This window comes from Triturus cristatus, chromosome 3_2 (genome assembly GCF_964204655.1).
Source record: "Triturus cristatus chromosome 3_2, aTriCri1.1, whole genome shotgun sequence".
Lineage (NCBI taxonomy): Eukaryota > Metazoa > Chordata > Amphibia > Caudata > Salamandridae > Triturus > Triturus cristatus.
In genome coordinates this window covers 971,967,409-971,985,823 of record NC_140584.1, presented here as the reverse complement: position 1 = coordinate 971,985,823, position 18,415 = coordinate 971,967,409, and the positions used below count along the sequence as shown (strand labels likewise).

Here is an 18,415-nt window from a genome sequence, read left to right as displayed (position 1 = left end):
CGAGAGGTCCCTATGCAGGTCCGCAAAAAATATATAATAATTATCCATCCCTATTTCTAATAATAGGTCCCAGAGCTGGTACCTATTCACCCGGTCAAACGCTGAGGAAAGGTCCATAAATGCGAGATGTAAAGTCCCTTTCTTGGCCATTGTATATTTCCCTATTAAAAGGTAGAGGATAAGGCACTGGTCCATGGTGCCTCTGCCTTTCCTAAAACCATATTGGAAGTCTGACACATCTAAACTCATCTAGGATTTATGCAACCTCTTCTATACCGTCCTGACATCCTTTATGCACACGAGGACATCATCCGTATATAGGTAGACAATATGGACGTCTCTGCCCAGCGGAATACCCAACCCAGCTCCCGATTATCGAAGACTCTGTTCCAGGGGTCCATCGCCAAAGCAAACAGCAAAGGGGAGAGGAGGGATTAAACATGCTGTGTGCCCTTACGAAAGGAAAAAAACGGGATAGAGATCCTGTGGCCTATCCACACCCTGGCCGATGGCTCAGAGTGGAGAAGTTTCATCAATCCTTGCAGCCTATCCTTGGATGCTCATCTTGTGTAAGACCTCAAACAGGTAGCCCCAGTACAGAGAAGTAAAAGCTTTTTTGTGGTCCAGCACCAGGCAAGTAGAGCATGACCAGTGTGCCTGAGCTCCCTCTAAAGTTCAATGCAACCAACGGAGATTGACGGTCGTGGATCTGCCCAGGATAAAACAGTTGTGATCAGAGTGGACCAGTGTCCCCATATGTTCCATAAGTAGTGCGTCAAGCACCTTGCTCAGAATCTTTAGTCAGTACCCATCAACGTCAGCGGCATATAAGAGGGGACTTCTGCGGGATCACGCCCCAGCTTGGGGAGGCACACCGGTAGTGCCTCCCTTATGGATGGTGGCAAATTCCCCACCGCAAGAGCAGTGGAGTACAATACCACCAACTTGGGGGGCCATAAAGGCTTCATAAGCCTTATAAAATTCCCTGGGCGGGCTGGAGATTTTACAAGTTGGGCAGTCCCGTATAGCACCCTTAATTTCCTGCTCTGTTAACAGGCCGTGCATGTCTTCCCCCTGCCCAGCCGGTACCTCTGGCAGCCGTACATTAGTTAAGTAGTCCGGGACCCTGAACCATCATATATGGGCCGTAGGGTTATAAAGGGCCCAGTAGTGTACATAGAATACATTGTGAGACGCCTCATGGGTGGCAGCGATAGTGTCTGAGGAAATCCGGATGGCTATCACTGGCACGGTATCCGCTGAACTCGGTCACAGCCATGCCCACAAGTGTCCTGGCTTATCCCCTTCTGCATATATCCTTGTCTGACACACCTTGTAATCTAGGCACCCCATGGTCTCTAGTAGTTGGGCATGCCGGTGCCTAGCGTCCACAAGCGCCACCCTAGCGGTTACATTGGCAATCCCAGCCTTCTGAACTCCCCGCAGGGAGGATTCTGCTTCATTGAGGCCCTGGTGAATTGTGCCCGCACTACTATATCTGTGTGGATTCTGTGCCTCTGTACCACAGTTTTTAATGCATCTCATTCTATCAGCTGCGTGGAGGCCGTGTTACTGTTCTCTGGTTTGTGACTAGTGTGTTGCAAACTGAGTGATGGAACACAGTGCCTTCTAGGACTGTGGGTTTCAGGTGCCGTGTGGGCACCAGTGGGATGGGATCCACACAACCAGTCTGCCATAACAGCAGATTATGATCTGATATGGTCATCCCCAAATATTCCTCCAAAGTGCCCTCAGCTGTGTTGTGGGGTGACGGAGGCAACCGTCCAGCTGGACATGGAGATTACGCGGTGCAGAATAAAAGGAGTGTTCCCTAACTGCTAGATTCATGGCTTGACAGTCTTCCACTAAGGACCAGTGTTCATGGCACAGTGACGAGTAGGTCGCAGTGTACGTGGTAGGTGACTTGGGAAGAGGAGGGTAGGACCTATCCAAGGCGTGGTCCAGAACGCAATTAAAATCACCCCCAGGTATCCAGGGCAGGTCAGCAGCAAGGAGATGCGTGCTAGAACCCCCACCTGAGCAACATTCTGCAAATACAGACTCCCCAGCAACGCCTCTGCCCCTTCCAACCACCCTACCATAAACGCATATTGACCCTCGGGGTCTGTTTCGGTCACTGTGTCTTGAAAAGGCACCGCAGGACGGATCTATACCGTTGCTCCACTAGCATAATCAGGGTAGGTCATGCTCCTGCAGCCGCTAGCAAGCAAGGAACAAAGTGACTCCCACCACCCCGCCTGATTAAAACAGGTCATCCTCCGTCTGCAGCGTGACACGGGGAAGCAGGACGGACGATGCACTCAGCCAGGTTGTTTCCATCCATAGAAACTTTGGCTGAGTCCTCCGCAGCGACAGCTATGCTGGGGCTCCAGAGGTAGCCCTTCACAGTGAGGACTGATATCTGACACAACCTCACTAACGTCAGGCGAGCTTTGTCCCCGCTGCTCAACCAAGTCCCAGGTGTTCCCCGGCTCTGTGAAAAAGTATGACGTTCCAATGGACAACACTTTCTGTTTGGCAGGAAAGGAGGGAGTAAATGAATCCCCCACTTGCTCTTTGCAGTCATAAAGGAGAGTCTCCAGCGTTGAACTGCAATAGTAAAATTAGGAATAAGAAAGATCTGTGCTTTGTCAAACGTGATGCGGCTCATCCTCTAGGCAACCTGTAGCTCTATGTCACGGTCTCTAAAATTCAGTAACCTGACCACCTCAGCTCTTGAGACTCGGTGTGCCCGTGCAACTGTGAAGTGAGGGGACCACCCCAGAGGTGCAACCGCAGTGGATATCCAATTTTCAAAGGAAGCAGGGGGGCTGCTGCCCTCTGCTGTGTTAGAAAAACTAACAATACAGACATTATTACACCTGGAACGGCCTTCAGGTCATCAAGATTTTGCAGCGTGAATCTTTCTGGATTCAGTATGCTGCGCATTATTCCGCCATCTAATGGTTGGGTCCGGAATTGTAGTATTTTTTTTCTCTTTTTTTTTTTTTTTCGTGGCCCAGGTGGGCGTTGGCATACCACCATTTGGTGTCCTTTGTAAGGGCCCACCTTTGGTCGCCATCTTCAGATTCTTCTTTCCGCCGTTGGGTCTGGATCGTTGCCGAAGAGTTCCAGAGTTTTGGAAGAGGAATCAAGGAAAATCACAGAAAATCGACAAATTACGTTTTCAGCTACACCGGACTACAGGTCGGGTAACCGGAGCGACGAGGAAGAAGGCTTACGACCAAAACCTCGACTGAGAATGCGCACCCAGGGGGCTCCCTGAGCATGGGAATGGACAAGACACCATTCAAATTTTGCACCAATTGCCACCACAAGTACGCCCAGAAGGATCAACATCCAGTCTGCAACCTCTGCCTGCCGCTCGACCACAGCAGCTCGGCGTTTACACCCAAGACCCTCAGAGTAAGGGAGAGGCAGAGAAGAGCAAACCACAACGGGCAGGGGCCACCTCCATTGCTCTGAGACTTGGGTCTCTCCAGTGGAGAGGAGGACAACATCGCCGAAGGACCAGAGGACTGCACGGTCATAGAGGTCCATAAGAAGACGCGGAAGGAGGTAAGGGAGTAGTCGACCCCTAAACACTCGAGCGACACTCGAAAGGGTGAAGCTAAAGCCCCGAGCATTACTCGTAGAAGTGAAGCCAAGTCCTCGAAGGGAGCTCTGCCGCCAAAAAACTCGACAAAAGCAACAGCTACCAGGGACAGTCAGCCGAGTGGATCCTTTGAAAAGGACTCCCGCTCGGAGAAAATCCTCGAAACACAAAGATCGTCGAAGGTTGCCCTCGAAAAGGACACCTCGGCGCTGAGGAAAGAGAAGCTGGCATCGTCGTCGACGGCCCTGAAGAGAAGCGCTCCAACCCTCGACGCCGTACATGCCACTAAGATGGAGAGTAAGAAGAGGCGGCTCGAGGCCGAAATGGCGAGCATCCTGAAGCGGAAAAAGGACTTTGAGAAGATGAGCCAATACACCATCCCGCCGAAACCTGTGCTCGAAGCCGAAGGGGACTACGAGGATGCAGAACCGCTGAAAACGCCCAAACCAGTCGGGGAACTGGGAGACGAAGACTACTATTTTTAGGGAGAAGGCGGTGAAGATCTGCAATCCTACCGGGACTCGACGTCCTCGGAGGCATAAGACATGGAATGGCATGATCTCGACGCTGAATCGCCGGAAGAAGGGGTAGACAATTACCCTTCGAGGCCCTCGCCACCAGACGACATAGGGGTCTACAACATGGTCGTACAGAAGGCTGCACAGACTTATGGAGTGAAAATAGAGGAGGAGAAGCCAGAGGCATGTTTCCTCCTGGAGACTCATATATAGGATTTTATGCCTCTTAACCGACCTATCTTACTTTTGCTGGTGAGAACTCTCAGAAATCAATATAACACAGCAATATTCCCCATAAATACAATGTCTGTACAAAATTGTTGCTTTTTTTCCTTTGTTTTTATTATTTAGTAAGAAGCAAAAAGATTTTTTTTTTTTTTTTTTGTATCAAAAATATATATTCATATTACATTTTCATATTTTCTTTGTTTGTGCTTTACACAAATTCTGGAAAAGAGTGAATAAACGTAATCAATAATGTGGACAACAAATAAATTGATATCAAAGACAAAACACTTGGATTATTAACAGTGCCCCTCAACAATTAACAAAAATATCTACTTTCACATCTTGCTAGCTATTCTTGCATACCAACATCCATACCACACACAAAGAAATATACAGACAAAAGAATTATAAAAACAACACAACTGGATAGATCTCCTACAAATTACTTTTGTCGAGTTTTACTGTGATGACATTGACTTCAGACTGGATTTCTTTTCTCATTAGGTTTAAGTTGATCCATTAGAGTTCGTTTTCCAGTTGTGAAGTAGCTGGTCTACGTACGTTTCGGTGATAGTATAACTAGGATCACCTTCCTCAGGACCATCAAAAAGTTAAAAGAGTAGAGGGGGGACTTTATTCTGAAAATGTAAACACACTGTATGTGAGATATGGGGAATATTGAAGTACTTAATGTGTTCTTCAAAACATCTATTATTATCTATTTCTTCCAGTTTGCTTATACATGCAAGTCTCAGAAAAGAATTGTGAAGAGAAAGGAGACCTTCAAAGAGGAAAAAATGAAAATTAGATTCAAACCTACTGTAAAGTGAAAGACTTTACATATCGATTAAAGACAAAAAGCCGTAGAAGTCTTGATAGTGTACCCATTAGGTAGAAGAAGCAAAAAACCAGTTACCCTGTGCTGAGATAGATAAGCAGAAATAGCTCAGGAGTACCTGTTTGAGGATAATACGTATACGTTGTACATGTAGTTATAATATCTGTGCTAATTCCTCTAGGGTGGCTATCTGGTAGGACTTGGTCCGTTGTATACACAATCTATTTGTAACTAGAGATAAATAAAGGGCTGATCAAAAGAGGAGTCCTGTTACAAAAAGGGGATTGTGACTCAGAGGCTGATGTTTTCTCTTACCCTTCCAATATGAAAATCTTCAGTGTCAAGATGTCTTGTATTGGTAATAATCTGTCCTGTATGACATGTGTTAGCACCACATATATGTTGTCTCCTAAGTAGAAGTAAGCCTACAGTGGAAGGACATATAAGAGGAGGTTTAGATGTGCAACAACATTTGTCACTAGATGTATTCAAAGTGTCTTCTGTTGATCTTACCTTCCAGGAGGGTATGGAAGACGAAATGATGTTTTCTTTTTTATTTTTTAGGCATCTTTTATCCGAGTTTACCACATGAGGCTTGAGATGCTGGATTTATTAGTTTGTTCTAGAAGATAAATTTGACCATGTTACAATTATATTCTAATCGATTATCAGGGCTTATATGAACAACACCACATTTGAAAGTTTCAAAATGATTATCTATGAAAATTCTCATTGTGGGTATATCTCTATGTTCTTAGATAGTCTATTTGAGACTAGTTGGTGTTTTTGTCGCTTTGGAGTAGCCAAAACATTTGCTGGCTCAGTAGAGCCATGGTTGAGATTTTATTAAGATTTCTGTGTTTCTTTTGCTTATTTAAAACAAAGGTGAGTAGGTAATCGTTTTACTAAAGCTCTATGTTGTTATATGTGAGTCAGTTGCTGATAACATAGATCCAAAACCTATTGCTTTGGTTTAGTAGGGGAAAAAGTGTTTTAGACAAGGTTATCATAAAGGATGCATTGTTGGAGTGACTGTTTTTAGATTTTATCGAAGTGCAAATCTAACGGGGTACAGATTCTTGCTAATACTGAATTTTTTATAAAAAGTCTTGTCAACATATAAGCTATGTAGTATATGCGACAGAAAAAGGCATTGGCATTCTTTAGACACGAACTAGAATTGTACTCTTGTTATCCTAAAATGGAAAACCAGTCGCTTACTAAGGTCAAAAACAATTAAATGCATCAAATAACACTGAGAGATCTCTATGTCTAAACATATACCAAGCAGGAATATAATCCTCTTGCTCTTAGGTACAGTGTCGAAGAAACGGACAAAGTGAGACTGAGTCCGTAAAATAGAAGAATGAGAAGCCTAAGTCATGGTGTCAGCATGGGTGGAATCCACTTACCTTCCGTAGTTCTGTGAAGCGTAACCTTCTTATTGTCCGATGCAAAGTTTATGACGGACGATTTTTAACGCGTTTAAATATCCAACATTTCGTTGCGTGATCTCGCGATATTTTCTACATATCCGGTTCTATGCGTCCAAGAGTATTGTGACTTTGGGGGACATTTTGGAACGGGTATCTCATAAGCAAAGAAAGACATAAAGTATGAGAAACTCTTGAGATATAAGCTAAGTCTAAGACTGTGAGCCGGTGTGTTCTGCGTATCATAGCGAGGTCTCACGATATAATCTGCTCTGTGTTATTATAATTATTTTAACATGGGTGACATTTTAAAAAAGGGCATCTCACAACAAGAAGAATTAGAGTGAGAACAGCCCTTGAGATGTACGCTAGATCTCAGGCACTTAACCGCAATATCTTGAAATACGGACTATTAGTCTATATATTGTATTGCATAAAGTGCAAAACAAATCATCATATTTAACAGAGGAGATGTCTATAGATGTAGTATTAAGTCGGACTGCAAAAAGGGCAGATGGTGGCAAAAAGGCGTCTATACGAATAGGTCAAAGATCCCACCCGCTAATTTGATTAAAAAAAAAAAAAAACGCGTAAGCGTGGGAACGAAATGTTCGTGCTTGCTATATGGTGATCTCTTAGTCTAGAAAGTACGACTATTTGGAGGTGGAACATAAAGGCGCCATCTTGAAGGAGTTGAATAAAATAAATAAGTCCATAGTTTGTCTTAATATATACCGTTAGGAGTGGGTGTGGTACTGGACTGTGAACATTCTCCTAACTATCTGATGTATTTGAAAATGCCTGATCTTCATAGAAGTATTTGTTTTAAAGAGATACAGAGTCTCGGTCTGTAACTTAAATGTCTGTTGTTCAGAGACTGAACCAGTTGGACACAATCTATGAAAAATCATGAGTGCAAAAGGACATACTAGGTGTAGGTCTATATATGTATACTTGCATTAATGTCGAAACTGATCAGAAGAGTCCTAGTGAACATAGCATACTACTTGTGGAGTTTCAAATTTTTATGAAAGTGACAGTGGTATTGATATAAGCAGATGTTCTGAAAAACCTTTTGAATGGAACCTAAATAGATCAATCCTTGTCTTTTGACTATACGGGACATGTCAGCTTAGATGATAATAGTGGAAAATAAGATACATAGGTTCAAGAGGTCACTAACCATGTAATATCTTCATTAAGACCCTGATTTAATGTGTCTAAAGAGAAAATCCAGAAGGTTTCACGTTGTTTACGGGTTTTAGTTGGGTCTTTGCCTGGTATGCATCTTACTCGTTCCAAAATTAACCAACGGAGGTTTGTTTCTGTATGTTGGTTTTCTACATAGTGTCTGACTAAAGGTGCTTGTAGTTTGCCTGTTCTTATGGCAGATTTATGTTCAGACAATCGTATGCGAAATTCTCTAGATGTTTCACCTACATACCCTAGGTCACAAGGACATAGTATCATGTAGATTACATTGGAGCTCCTACAATTAGTCATAGTTTTTAAATTCCCTTTTCTTGCTCTATAGGTCCAGGTCTTTGTGATGATGGCTGATGCGCATGCATGGCAATTGCCGCAGCTATAATTGCCTATTGGGGGAGGTAGGCCATCAATAGTGGTTTGTTTAGCTAGCCCCTGGGGTTTGTCTCTGCTGTGCACTAGTTTGTCTCTGAGGTTGGGGTTTCTTCTGAATGCTACCAACGGTTTCTGTGTGGGTTCTTCATCATTTGCATTCAGGATTTTCCAATTTTTGTCTAGAACCTGCTTGATCTTATAGTTCAGATTGGAATGATCTATAACACAGACTAGCTTATCTTGTGTAGGTTTGGGTTCATTATTGAAGAGGGTGTCTCTATTATAATATTTGGCTCTTTTGAGTGATTGTTTTATGAATCTTTTTGGATAACCACGGAGGAGGAGACGCTCTTGTAGCTGTTCTGCATGTGTCATATAGTCTTTTATACTTGTGCAGTTCCTCCTGATTCTCAAAAATTCTCCGAATGGAATCGAGTCTTTTTGACATGATGGATGGTAACTGCTGTGTTCTAAAATGGTGTTTTTTGCAGTTGGTTTTCTGTATAAGCTAACTGATAGCTGTCCTTCTCTGCCCATAATCCATATATCCAAAAATTCCACTTTGTCAGATGAATAGTGACAAGTGAATTTAAGATTATCGCTTAAATTAGGCCAAGATATGAATTCTGATAGCTCTGGTTCTGTACCTGACCATATGAAAAAAATGTCATCTATGAACCTGCGCCATTGTGTGACATTTTCATAAAAGGGCGCTGCTTCATTGTAGATATGTTTCCTCTCATACTCCCCCATGTAGATGTTAGCTACACTGGGGGCACACGAAGCCCCCATGCTGGTCCCTTTAATTTGATGGAAGATGTCTTGTTTGAATTCAAAATAGTTATGTTGTAAAACTATTTGTAGACACTCTAGAATGAATGCATCTGGCCTATCCCCAGGAACTCTAGCCAAGAGGGCTGCCACTGCCTCTATGGCTAGGTCCTGGGGAATGTTTGTATACAGAGACTCTATATCTAGAGTGACAAGGAATTGTGTTTTCTGGTCAAAGGGTATGTTTTCTAGTGTTGATATCATGTGCCCTGTATCTTTAATGTATGAAGCATACTGTGTGGTAAGGGGACAAAGGAAGATGTCAACATATTGTGATAGGGGCTCTGTGCATGAGTTTATGGAGGAAACTATTGGTCTTAGCGGGGGATCCAGAGTGTTTTTGTGAGTTTTTGGTATCCCATATAAGGCAGGTGTAACTGTATTTGTTTTGTTAAGGAAATCCAGTTCTTTTTGGCAAATGTAGCCATCTATGAAGGCTTTAGTTGTAATATTATTGATTGTGTCCTTAAGACAGGTGATCGCTCTCATATTAGATGGTTGATAATGTTCAGATATTTGTAACATGGATTTGACTTTATCGGTATAATGGGTGGTATCCATAATAACGATTCCTCCTGCTTTGTCACAAGGTTTGATTGTGATTAGCGAGTTGTTCTGTAAGGATTTAAAAGCCTCTCTTTCTTTATTAGTTAAGTTAGGTGTCGGTTTAGGGATAAATTTAGTTATTCTCTGTATCTCTTTTACAACAGTTTTTTCGAATATAGCCACTTCCGGGCCAACCATGTCCAGAGTCGGTGTAAAATTGGATGGAGGTTTGCAACCTGAATAGTTGGTGTCTTGTTCTTCTAGGTCTACAGTGGAGAAGTATATTTTTAATCTAATTTTTCGAAAAAATGAGAAAATATCTTTATTCAATCTGAACGAATTAAGCTGCGTACTAGGTACAAACGAGAGACCTTTGCTAAGAAGTTTGGTTTCTTCTATGGACAACTCATGTTTGGACAAGTTAAAAATGGGAATTTGCTCATGTGTGGAATGTGTTGTCATTTCCAATACTGATGGTTCCTTGTCCTCATATATGGCTGCTGATGTGGAGGGTCTGTTGGTTGGTAATAGTTTCTCGCTGGTCTCGAGAATCTTGCCCTTGTTCTGCCCCTGCCTCTCGATAAAAAAGGAGACGATTGTTGGCCTCTTTGATGTTGTTCTGTAAACTGACCTCTTTGGTTTCTATCATTGTAATTTAGGTCTTCTCCTACATTGTGTCCCTCAAAATCAGAGTCAGACGAGTTAGTGTCTGAGAAAGTCACAATTTTGTTTCTTCTATCGGATCGTTGGTTGTATTGTCCTTGTTGTGGCGGACCTTCTTGGTAGTAGCTACTCGAGAGGTAAGGGTATATTTTCTCTTGTGAGAACCATCTAATATCTTTTTTCAGTTTATTAGTTTTTTTCTTTATTAGATAATCATCAAATTCTTGCATTTCTTGGATGATGTTATCCAATTTGGTTTTAGCGTCCTCCAAGGCTGAGCTGGCTTTCAGTTTGTCTTCTAATTCTAAAATTTCTTGATTTAGTGTGCCTATCATTTCTCGTACGGTCTCAATGATAAGAAGCATCCAATCTCTGGAGCACCGGTTTGCGATGAGTGACCAGCGCTCCAGAAATCGGCGTACTTCGATAAAAAGTGCTGGTACATTTCTAACCCTCAGGCCTGAGGGGATTACTCCAGATTTTAAGTATTCTAACATAAAAAAAGCATGGGATTCCATCCTCTTTGCCTTTTTTTTAAGATTTAGTAATTTCATCCATTCTGAATTACTGCTGCTCGTTGTGGTAGAATTGATATTACTACTGCCTGCTATTTGTCCAATCATGGCTGCAAAATCATCGTCAGAAAAACCAAATGTTTTGAGGCCTTCCATGATATGACACTGGGGTATGGAGGGAAGCGAAACTTCTTCTAGCTAGGGACAGGCTCCAAAATCACTAAGTGAGAACAAAAATTGAAAAGTGAGAAATTGAAAAAAGGAAAAGGGTGAAAGAAGAACTGAGACTAATTGTGTGAAGGATAAGTAATTAAAGGTACCTACAATTAAAAATCGCAAAAATTTATTATGGGAGAAGGTATTCCCCGGTTGCTTTTAGGTCCAAGAGGGGGGAAAAAGGACAAATATATAGGATTTTATGCCTCTTAACCTGGAGACTCTACTGCCTCAACAAACTGGGAGCGAGATCCTGCCCATGCTCCCTAGTGTGCTGGATCAAGGAAGAGAGGCCTTTAAGGAGCCAGCAGTATGTAAAGCTGTGACCCCTAGAACTGAGAAGTACAAACATTCTTCAAAGGACCCTGCATATATATAAGGGTCAGTGCCAGCCGACTCCATAATTGCAGCTATGGCTAGGAAGAGGGCCAATGTACCCACTAATGCTAGACCACCTCCAGACAAAGAAAGTAGGAGGATGGATCTCACAGGGAGATAGGTGGAGAGAAATGCGGCTATACATTGGCGCATCGCAAACACAAACGCCCTGATCAACAGGCACGCATACCAGCACTGCGATGTAGTGGGGCAGCTGCTAAAGCATCTACCAGACCAGTACCAACAAAAAGCAGCTCACCTGGTAGAAGAAGGGAAGAACATGGCGAACACATGCCTAAAATCAGGATTGGATGCTGCAGAAACATCGAGCAGGCTAATGATGATGGGAGTGACCGAGAGAAGACACGCATGGCTCACAATTTCGGGATTCAAGCCAGAGGTGCAAAGCAACATCCTAAATGCACCTTTTAATGGAGAGCAACTGTTCGGCACGCCAGTTGACGACAAGTTGACGCAGCTCAAGAAGGACAACGAAACAGCAAGTTCCATTGGAGCGTTGCAGTTCAGAGGAATGAGAAGAGGCACACCCCGAGTAGGCCGGGTGGTAGAGGAGGCAACGTGCCTACCACATCACACCAAACGTTCCAGCAAGGCTACCAAGGTAACAATCCAGGCCAGCAGCAGCAGGGACAGCAGCAGCAGAACTGGAAGTACCAGCCCCAGGGACAGTCCGCTCGAGGGCGCGGAAACAGAAGAGGACAAACACGAAGAGGAGGCCAGCAGCCCTCAACCAAGTGACTCCACCATGGAGCAGGCCCCCACCCTAGCAACGCCTCGAGGTGGGCGGAAAGACATAAAGAAGAACTGCAGCCGAACGTTCAATGGCAAGCAGTACCTCGAACACTCAACACCGGTAGGGGGAAGAATAAGAGACTTCATCCAGGAATGGAGGAAGGTCACATTGGACAAATGGATACTAAACATCATACAATACGGATACTGTATAGAGTTAGAAAAACAGCCTCCGAACAAAAAAATAAGAAGCAAGGCACACTCAGCAAAGGAGGTCTCGCTCTTGCAGCTACAGGCACAAGAACTGCTCAGCAAGGAGGCAATAGAGCTGGTACCGCAAAAACAAAGGAACAAAAGGGACTCCACTTACTTTCTGGTGCCAAAGGTGGACGAAACACTAAGACCTCTCCTAGATCTAAGGTTCCTGAACAAATCCATAAGCACTCAAAGGTTCAAGTTTACTTCCCTACAAGAGGTAATACCACAAATACAGCAAGGGGACTTCATGGCTACTATAGATTTAAAGGACGCATACTTACACATCCCCATCAACCACAAACGCAAGTGCCTGCTCAGGTTTGTGATCAACCAAAGCCACTACCAGTTCACAGTACTGGCATTCGGCCTGAAATCCGCACCAAGAGTGTTTACAAAATGCCTAGCAGCTGTCTCAGCACACCTACAAAGGCAAGGAATACACGTATATCCCTATCTCGACAACTGGCTTGTAAAGGCAAGTTCGTACAGACAATGCAAACTACACATCCAGCAGATCATGCGAACACTGACAAGACTGGGTTTCTCGATCCATTGGGAGAAACCGTCAACCGAACAAATCAAGATATTCTTAGGGACAGAGATCGACACCATTCAGGCCAAAGTGTTCCCCAGCAGAAAGAGATCATTGGCGATACTGAAGGAAACACGTCATTCCCGCAAGGGGCAAGTTCTGACAGTGAGAACGGTGAGCAAGCTGATGGAAATGATGGCGTCATGCGTTCACCTAGTCCAAAACATTCAACTACACATGAGGCCATTCCAGCATCAATGGTCACAGGCATCTGGGAGTTGGGAAAATCTAGTGGTGCATCAGGAAATAGCGTAGTGGAACAAACAAAACATATCACAGGGGAAACCATTCACACGACCAAATCCAACAGTGACCATCACGACGGACGCCTCCCAGCTGGGATGGGTCGCGCACATGGACAAACTGAAAGTGAGGTGGCTATGGTCGCAACAGGATGCGGTCACGCATATCAATTACCTGGAACTAAAAACAGTGTTCCTAGCCTTAAAAGCATTTCAGAAAGAGCTGTATGGAAACAGGGTGTTGATCCAAACAGACAACACCACGACCATGTTGTACATCAACAAACAAGGAGGAACACAGTCAGTAGCGCTATCAAGGCGAGCACAGGAGATATGGAAATGGGCCATTCCACTGAGGATAGACCTACCAGCGATACATCTCCCAGGGAAGGACAACGTGGAAGCAGACAGACTCAGCAGGCAGACGTCAGCATCCCACGAATGGGAGATCAACCAACAGGAATTACAGAAAGTATTCCAGAAGTGGGCTACACCGCAAATAAACCTATTTGCAACACACCAAAATGCAAAATGCCAGCACTTCGCATCCAGACAACCAGACCATCGGTCACAAGGGAATGTGCTATGGATAAGTTGGTCAAAGACATTTGCATACGCTTTTTCCCCCGATACCACTGATACACAGGGTACTCAGCAAATGCAGGATCAGCAGCATGTCACTGATACTAAAAGCACCTCAGTGGGCCACACAGTCACGGTTCCACAAATAGTGGAGATGGCGCAGGCACCAGGACACAGATTCCCAAGACGAAGGTACCTGTTAACAATGCAGAACGGAAGGGTGCTACACCCAGAGCCAGAGAGCTTCAGCTTGGCGGCATGGCTCCTGAGGACCTAGAATTGCACACCTCAAACTACCGGTGAGCACAATGGCAGTGCTCAGGGAAGCAAGAAGGCCTACCACAAGGAAATGCTACGAAGCAAAGTGGAAAAGATTCTCAGAATGGTGCATTAGAGAGAAACTGCAAAGAAAGATCACAAATGAGTCAACAGTACTAAAATACTAAACACATCTACTGCAAAGTAAACTCATCTACACATCCCTAAGGGTACACTTAGCGGCGATTGTGGCTTACACAAGAGGAGAAATGGAGAAATGTTTCTTAATCTCCCAAGTAGTGAAAAGATTTCTAGAAGGAGGGAAGAGGATCGCACCTCCAAACAGAATGCCAGCACCAGCATGGAACCTCAACGTAGTGCTGACTCAATTGATGAAGGCACCGTTTGAACCGATGCACAAGGCTACACTGCACATGCTCACGCTAAAGACAGCCGCCTTAGTGGCTATCACATCACTACGAAGAGTAAGTGAGTTGCAGGCGCTAACACTTCAAGAGCCCTACCTGCAGATACACAGTGATAGGATTGTAATGAGAACAGGCCCACACTTCATGCCAAAGGTGGTGTCTCGGTTCCACATCAACCAGACAATCCAAATACCTAGTTTTTTTCCAAAAACCAACCACAAGCACAGAGAGCGCGCTGCACACACTGGACGCCAGGAGGGCTGTGATGCACTATATAGAAAGGACAAAGGAGTGCAGAAAGACAATTCAACTCTTTGTTTCCTTCGCAAGCAGCTTTTTGGGACAACCAGTTACCAAAAATACCATTGCACGATGGATTGCACAAACCATACAACTATGCCAAAAACAAGCTGGGCAACTGTTAAAAGGAGCAGCTCATGCTCACTCAACAAGGAAGAAAGGAGCAACGATTGCGTTTCTGGCCAACACACCAATTCAAGACATTTGCCAAGCTGCAACATGGTCTTCAGTGCACACGTTCACTAAGCACTACTGTGTGGATATCCAAATGAACAAAGAAGTGCAAGTAGGACAGACGGTCTTACAACACATATTCAGTAACCAGTGCTCATCTCCCACCCAGCCACCACAATACGGACAAACCGCTACAAAGTCTATGCACAGCATAGTGAATCCAGAAAGATTCATGCTGCAAAACATATAGTTTCTTACCTGTCGGTGTAGTTTTGCAGCTTGAAGACTTTCTGGATTCACTAGCGAACCCACCCTCCTCTGCCAGAAAGATGAGACAGGAGGAAAGGTAAAGATGACCAAGAATTTAGAAAATAAGAGGGAAAACAAGAATAACACAAGACAAGAAAAAAAGAATCCGAAGAAGGCGACCAAAGGTGGGAGCTTTTGGAGGAAACACGTCAGCGTCACGAAGGACACCAAATGGTGGTATGTCGACACCCACCTGGGCCACGAAAAAAATACTACAATTCCGGACCCAACCACTAGATGGCGGAATAATGCACAGCATAGTGAATCCAGAAAGTCTTTAAGCTGCAAAACTACACCGACAGGTAAACTATATGTTCCCTTCCAAATGGCTGACTCGACTGGTAAGGTCTCCGACCTGTTGAGTGACTGAGTGAGTCTGCGGCCGTAACTCAGAAACGGCAGATTCTGTACCTTTTACCCTGTCTGATATCTTCCTTTTGTCCAGTCGGGTCGCTGTGATGTCCAATCAGGATGGTATTCAACTTCAGGTTCATGGTGTCTTCATTCGGTGGGCACTGATCTTTCAGATCAGCGGGAGGCACAGTGGGCCCATCACCCAATCACCAAGGACAGGCACCCCCTAGAGTAGCTTCCCGGATTTCAGCTGCACCATTGTCTCCTCCTTATGGCGGACACACATGATCTGTCCACAGATAGCAAGGACAGCCGTTAGTCAAAGGGGGTGGGGTTGGATACAACACAGGCCTTCTGCCCCCTGGCACTGAACTCCAGGCACAGCAGGACCAGGGAGGCACGAGCAGCCAAACTCCATGTATTCTGAACTGACCCCCATGTGGAGGCCGCCAATCTAGCCCCAGGCGGGCAGTCGTACAAGTGCCTCCAGAGCTGGGCGGCAGCACGATCCAGACCCCACACGGCTGCTACTGCAGAATATTCCCCCAGTAAAGGCAGGGCCAAAAACGGGCAGAAAGGTAAAGTCCCAGGTGCTCACACAAGTAAGTGGAGGGGGGGGAGGGGTGCCAAGAAGCAGTCACTAGGCCCAGTCTAGCACCAGAAACACGTGCAACCCTTGCCACAGCCCTGCCACGGGCCCAGATTCAGGCCTGCGTCCTGCTCTCAGGCTCCATCGATACAGGACTTAATTCTGGCCATCACACGTGCCCCGTGGCTGCCAGCCACTTATAGGCGAGGTACCCATGGCGTCCAGATGATCTTGGGGCCTTGTGGCTCACTGCTGCGGCTTTCGCAATCTCCTCCACCTAGGGTGACCAACTGGCATTGGTGCAAATTCAGGACGGTGAGTGTAAAAATTCAGGACAAAGGGTCAAAATTCAGGACAAAACTTCAGGACAATAGGTACGCTTTACAGACACATCAGAGGAGGTCGCGAAATAGTATATAAGTAAGCCCAGCCATATCCAAACGTATTCAACCATTTGCAAATCTATCCATCATGTATCCTTCCATCTATCATTTCACTCATCCATCCCTTCATCCATCCTTTCACTCATCCATCCATCATCCATCCATCTACCCTTTCACCCTATCCATCTGTACACTCATCCATCCACTCTTCCACCCATCCATCCATTCACTCATCCATCCAGCTATTTACCCTTTCACCCATCGAGCCATCCTTTCACTTACTCATCCATCCACCCAGTCACTCATCCTTCCACCCATCCACCCTTTCAGTCATCCATCCATCCTTCCTCTCTTCATCGACCCTTTCACTTAGCCATCCTTCCTTCCATCCATCTACTCATCCACTCATGAATCCATCCATTGACCCTATCACTCATCCATCCTTTCACTCATCCATTTATCTTTTCACTCCTTCACTCATCTATTCATCCTTTTGTCCACCTACCCTCCCTTTGTCGACCTACCCTCCCTTTCACTCACTCATCCATCCTTACATCCACCCTTTCACTCATCCGTCCATCCATTCACCCTTGCACTTATCAATTCATCAATCCACCTTTTCACTCATCCATCCACCCTTTTACCCATCCAGCTACCCTTCGACCCATACATCCAGCTATTTACCTTTTCTCTCATTCATCCTTCCACTCACTCATCAATCCATCCATCCTCTATCATTATCCATCTATTCAATCTTTCATTCATCCATTCACCCTTTCACTAATTCATCCAGCTATCCACCCATCCCTTCACTTACTCACTCGCTCACCTTTTCATATTAATTTTGAGCTGAGCCTTTTTGAGAAGAGACCCATCAAAAATGTCACCCTCGCTGCAGGAGCCATTCCAGGACTGGGACAGAAGCCACCCAGGGCGGAGATAGGATCCACCACAGGAGGGACAGGAGCCATCACAGGCGGGGGGAGGGGACAGGAGCCACCGCATGGGGGGGACAGGCACCATCACTGGGGGTGGGGGGCAGAAGCCATCACAGGAGGGGGAACAGGATCCACCAGGGTGGGCACAGGGGTGGGCATGCAGTATTCTAGTATCATCTTGGTCTCTTCCAGGGTTGGGTAGAGCTCCTCATCCCCACCTGCACAAGACAACGAGACGACAGGCTCTCTTTCCAAAATGTTCGATTTGCCATCCCCCACTGTGATGTACAGTACTTAAAGGATATACTCCAAGAGAACTGATTTAACTGATTGTCCTCCATACTTTGTTAATCAGTGTGGATGCGATTGTGACATTTCTTTATTTTAGTACATTATAGACTGCATGTTTGAAGAACCGAGGTTTGCTTAAACTTTAGTGACCATAATTAAGCTCTGTGAAGAGAACCACGTGCTTCCTCGGGGTAATCGGGGCAATCGGGGCCGGTTCTAGGATGTTTGGGGCCCTGGGCAGAAAGGGAATGTGTGAGGCCCCTCTAAATTGCAGAGACATGATGCATTCGGGGCTGTTTGCATCTGAATAGATGCCCCAGCTCCTGACGCTGCAGCCCCTCCCTCTGTCACCTTCAAGCACCTCTTAACAGCTCATCAAGGGCGGAAGGTGTGAGGGTTGCCATCCCGCTGTGCCTCTCCAATGCTGCTGGGTATCTGAGCTTTGCTACTGCATCGCAGTCTGTTACACCCGGTCAAGAAGGGAGGTGGGTGGAAGCTGTGCCGGCTTTAGGGTGGTGCGACCCGTGCCCGGTTAAAATTACGGACAAATGGCGTCCGTTAAAGAATCCTGAACGGACAACGGACAACGGACAGACGGCCG

The 18,415-nt window shown here is 45.2% G+C and overlaps 1 protein-coding gene across 12 annotated transcripts in view; it reads left to right on the top strand.

The window, feature by feature from the left end:
* NF1 (neurofibromin 1) overlaps positions 1–18,415 on the top strand; it is a 1,956,660-nt gene that overhangs the window by 389,677 nt on the left and 1,548,568 nt on the right. The window lies entirely within an intron of this gene.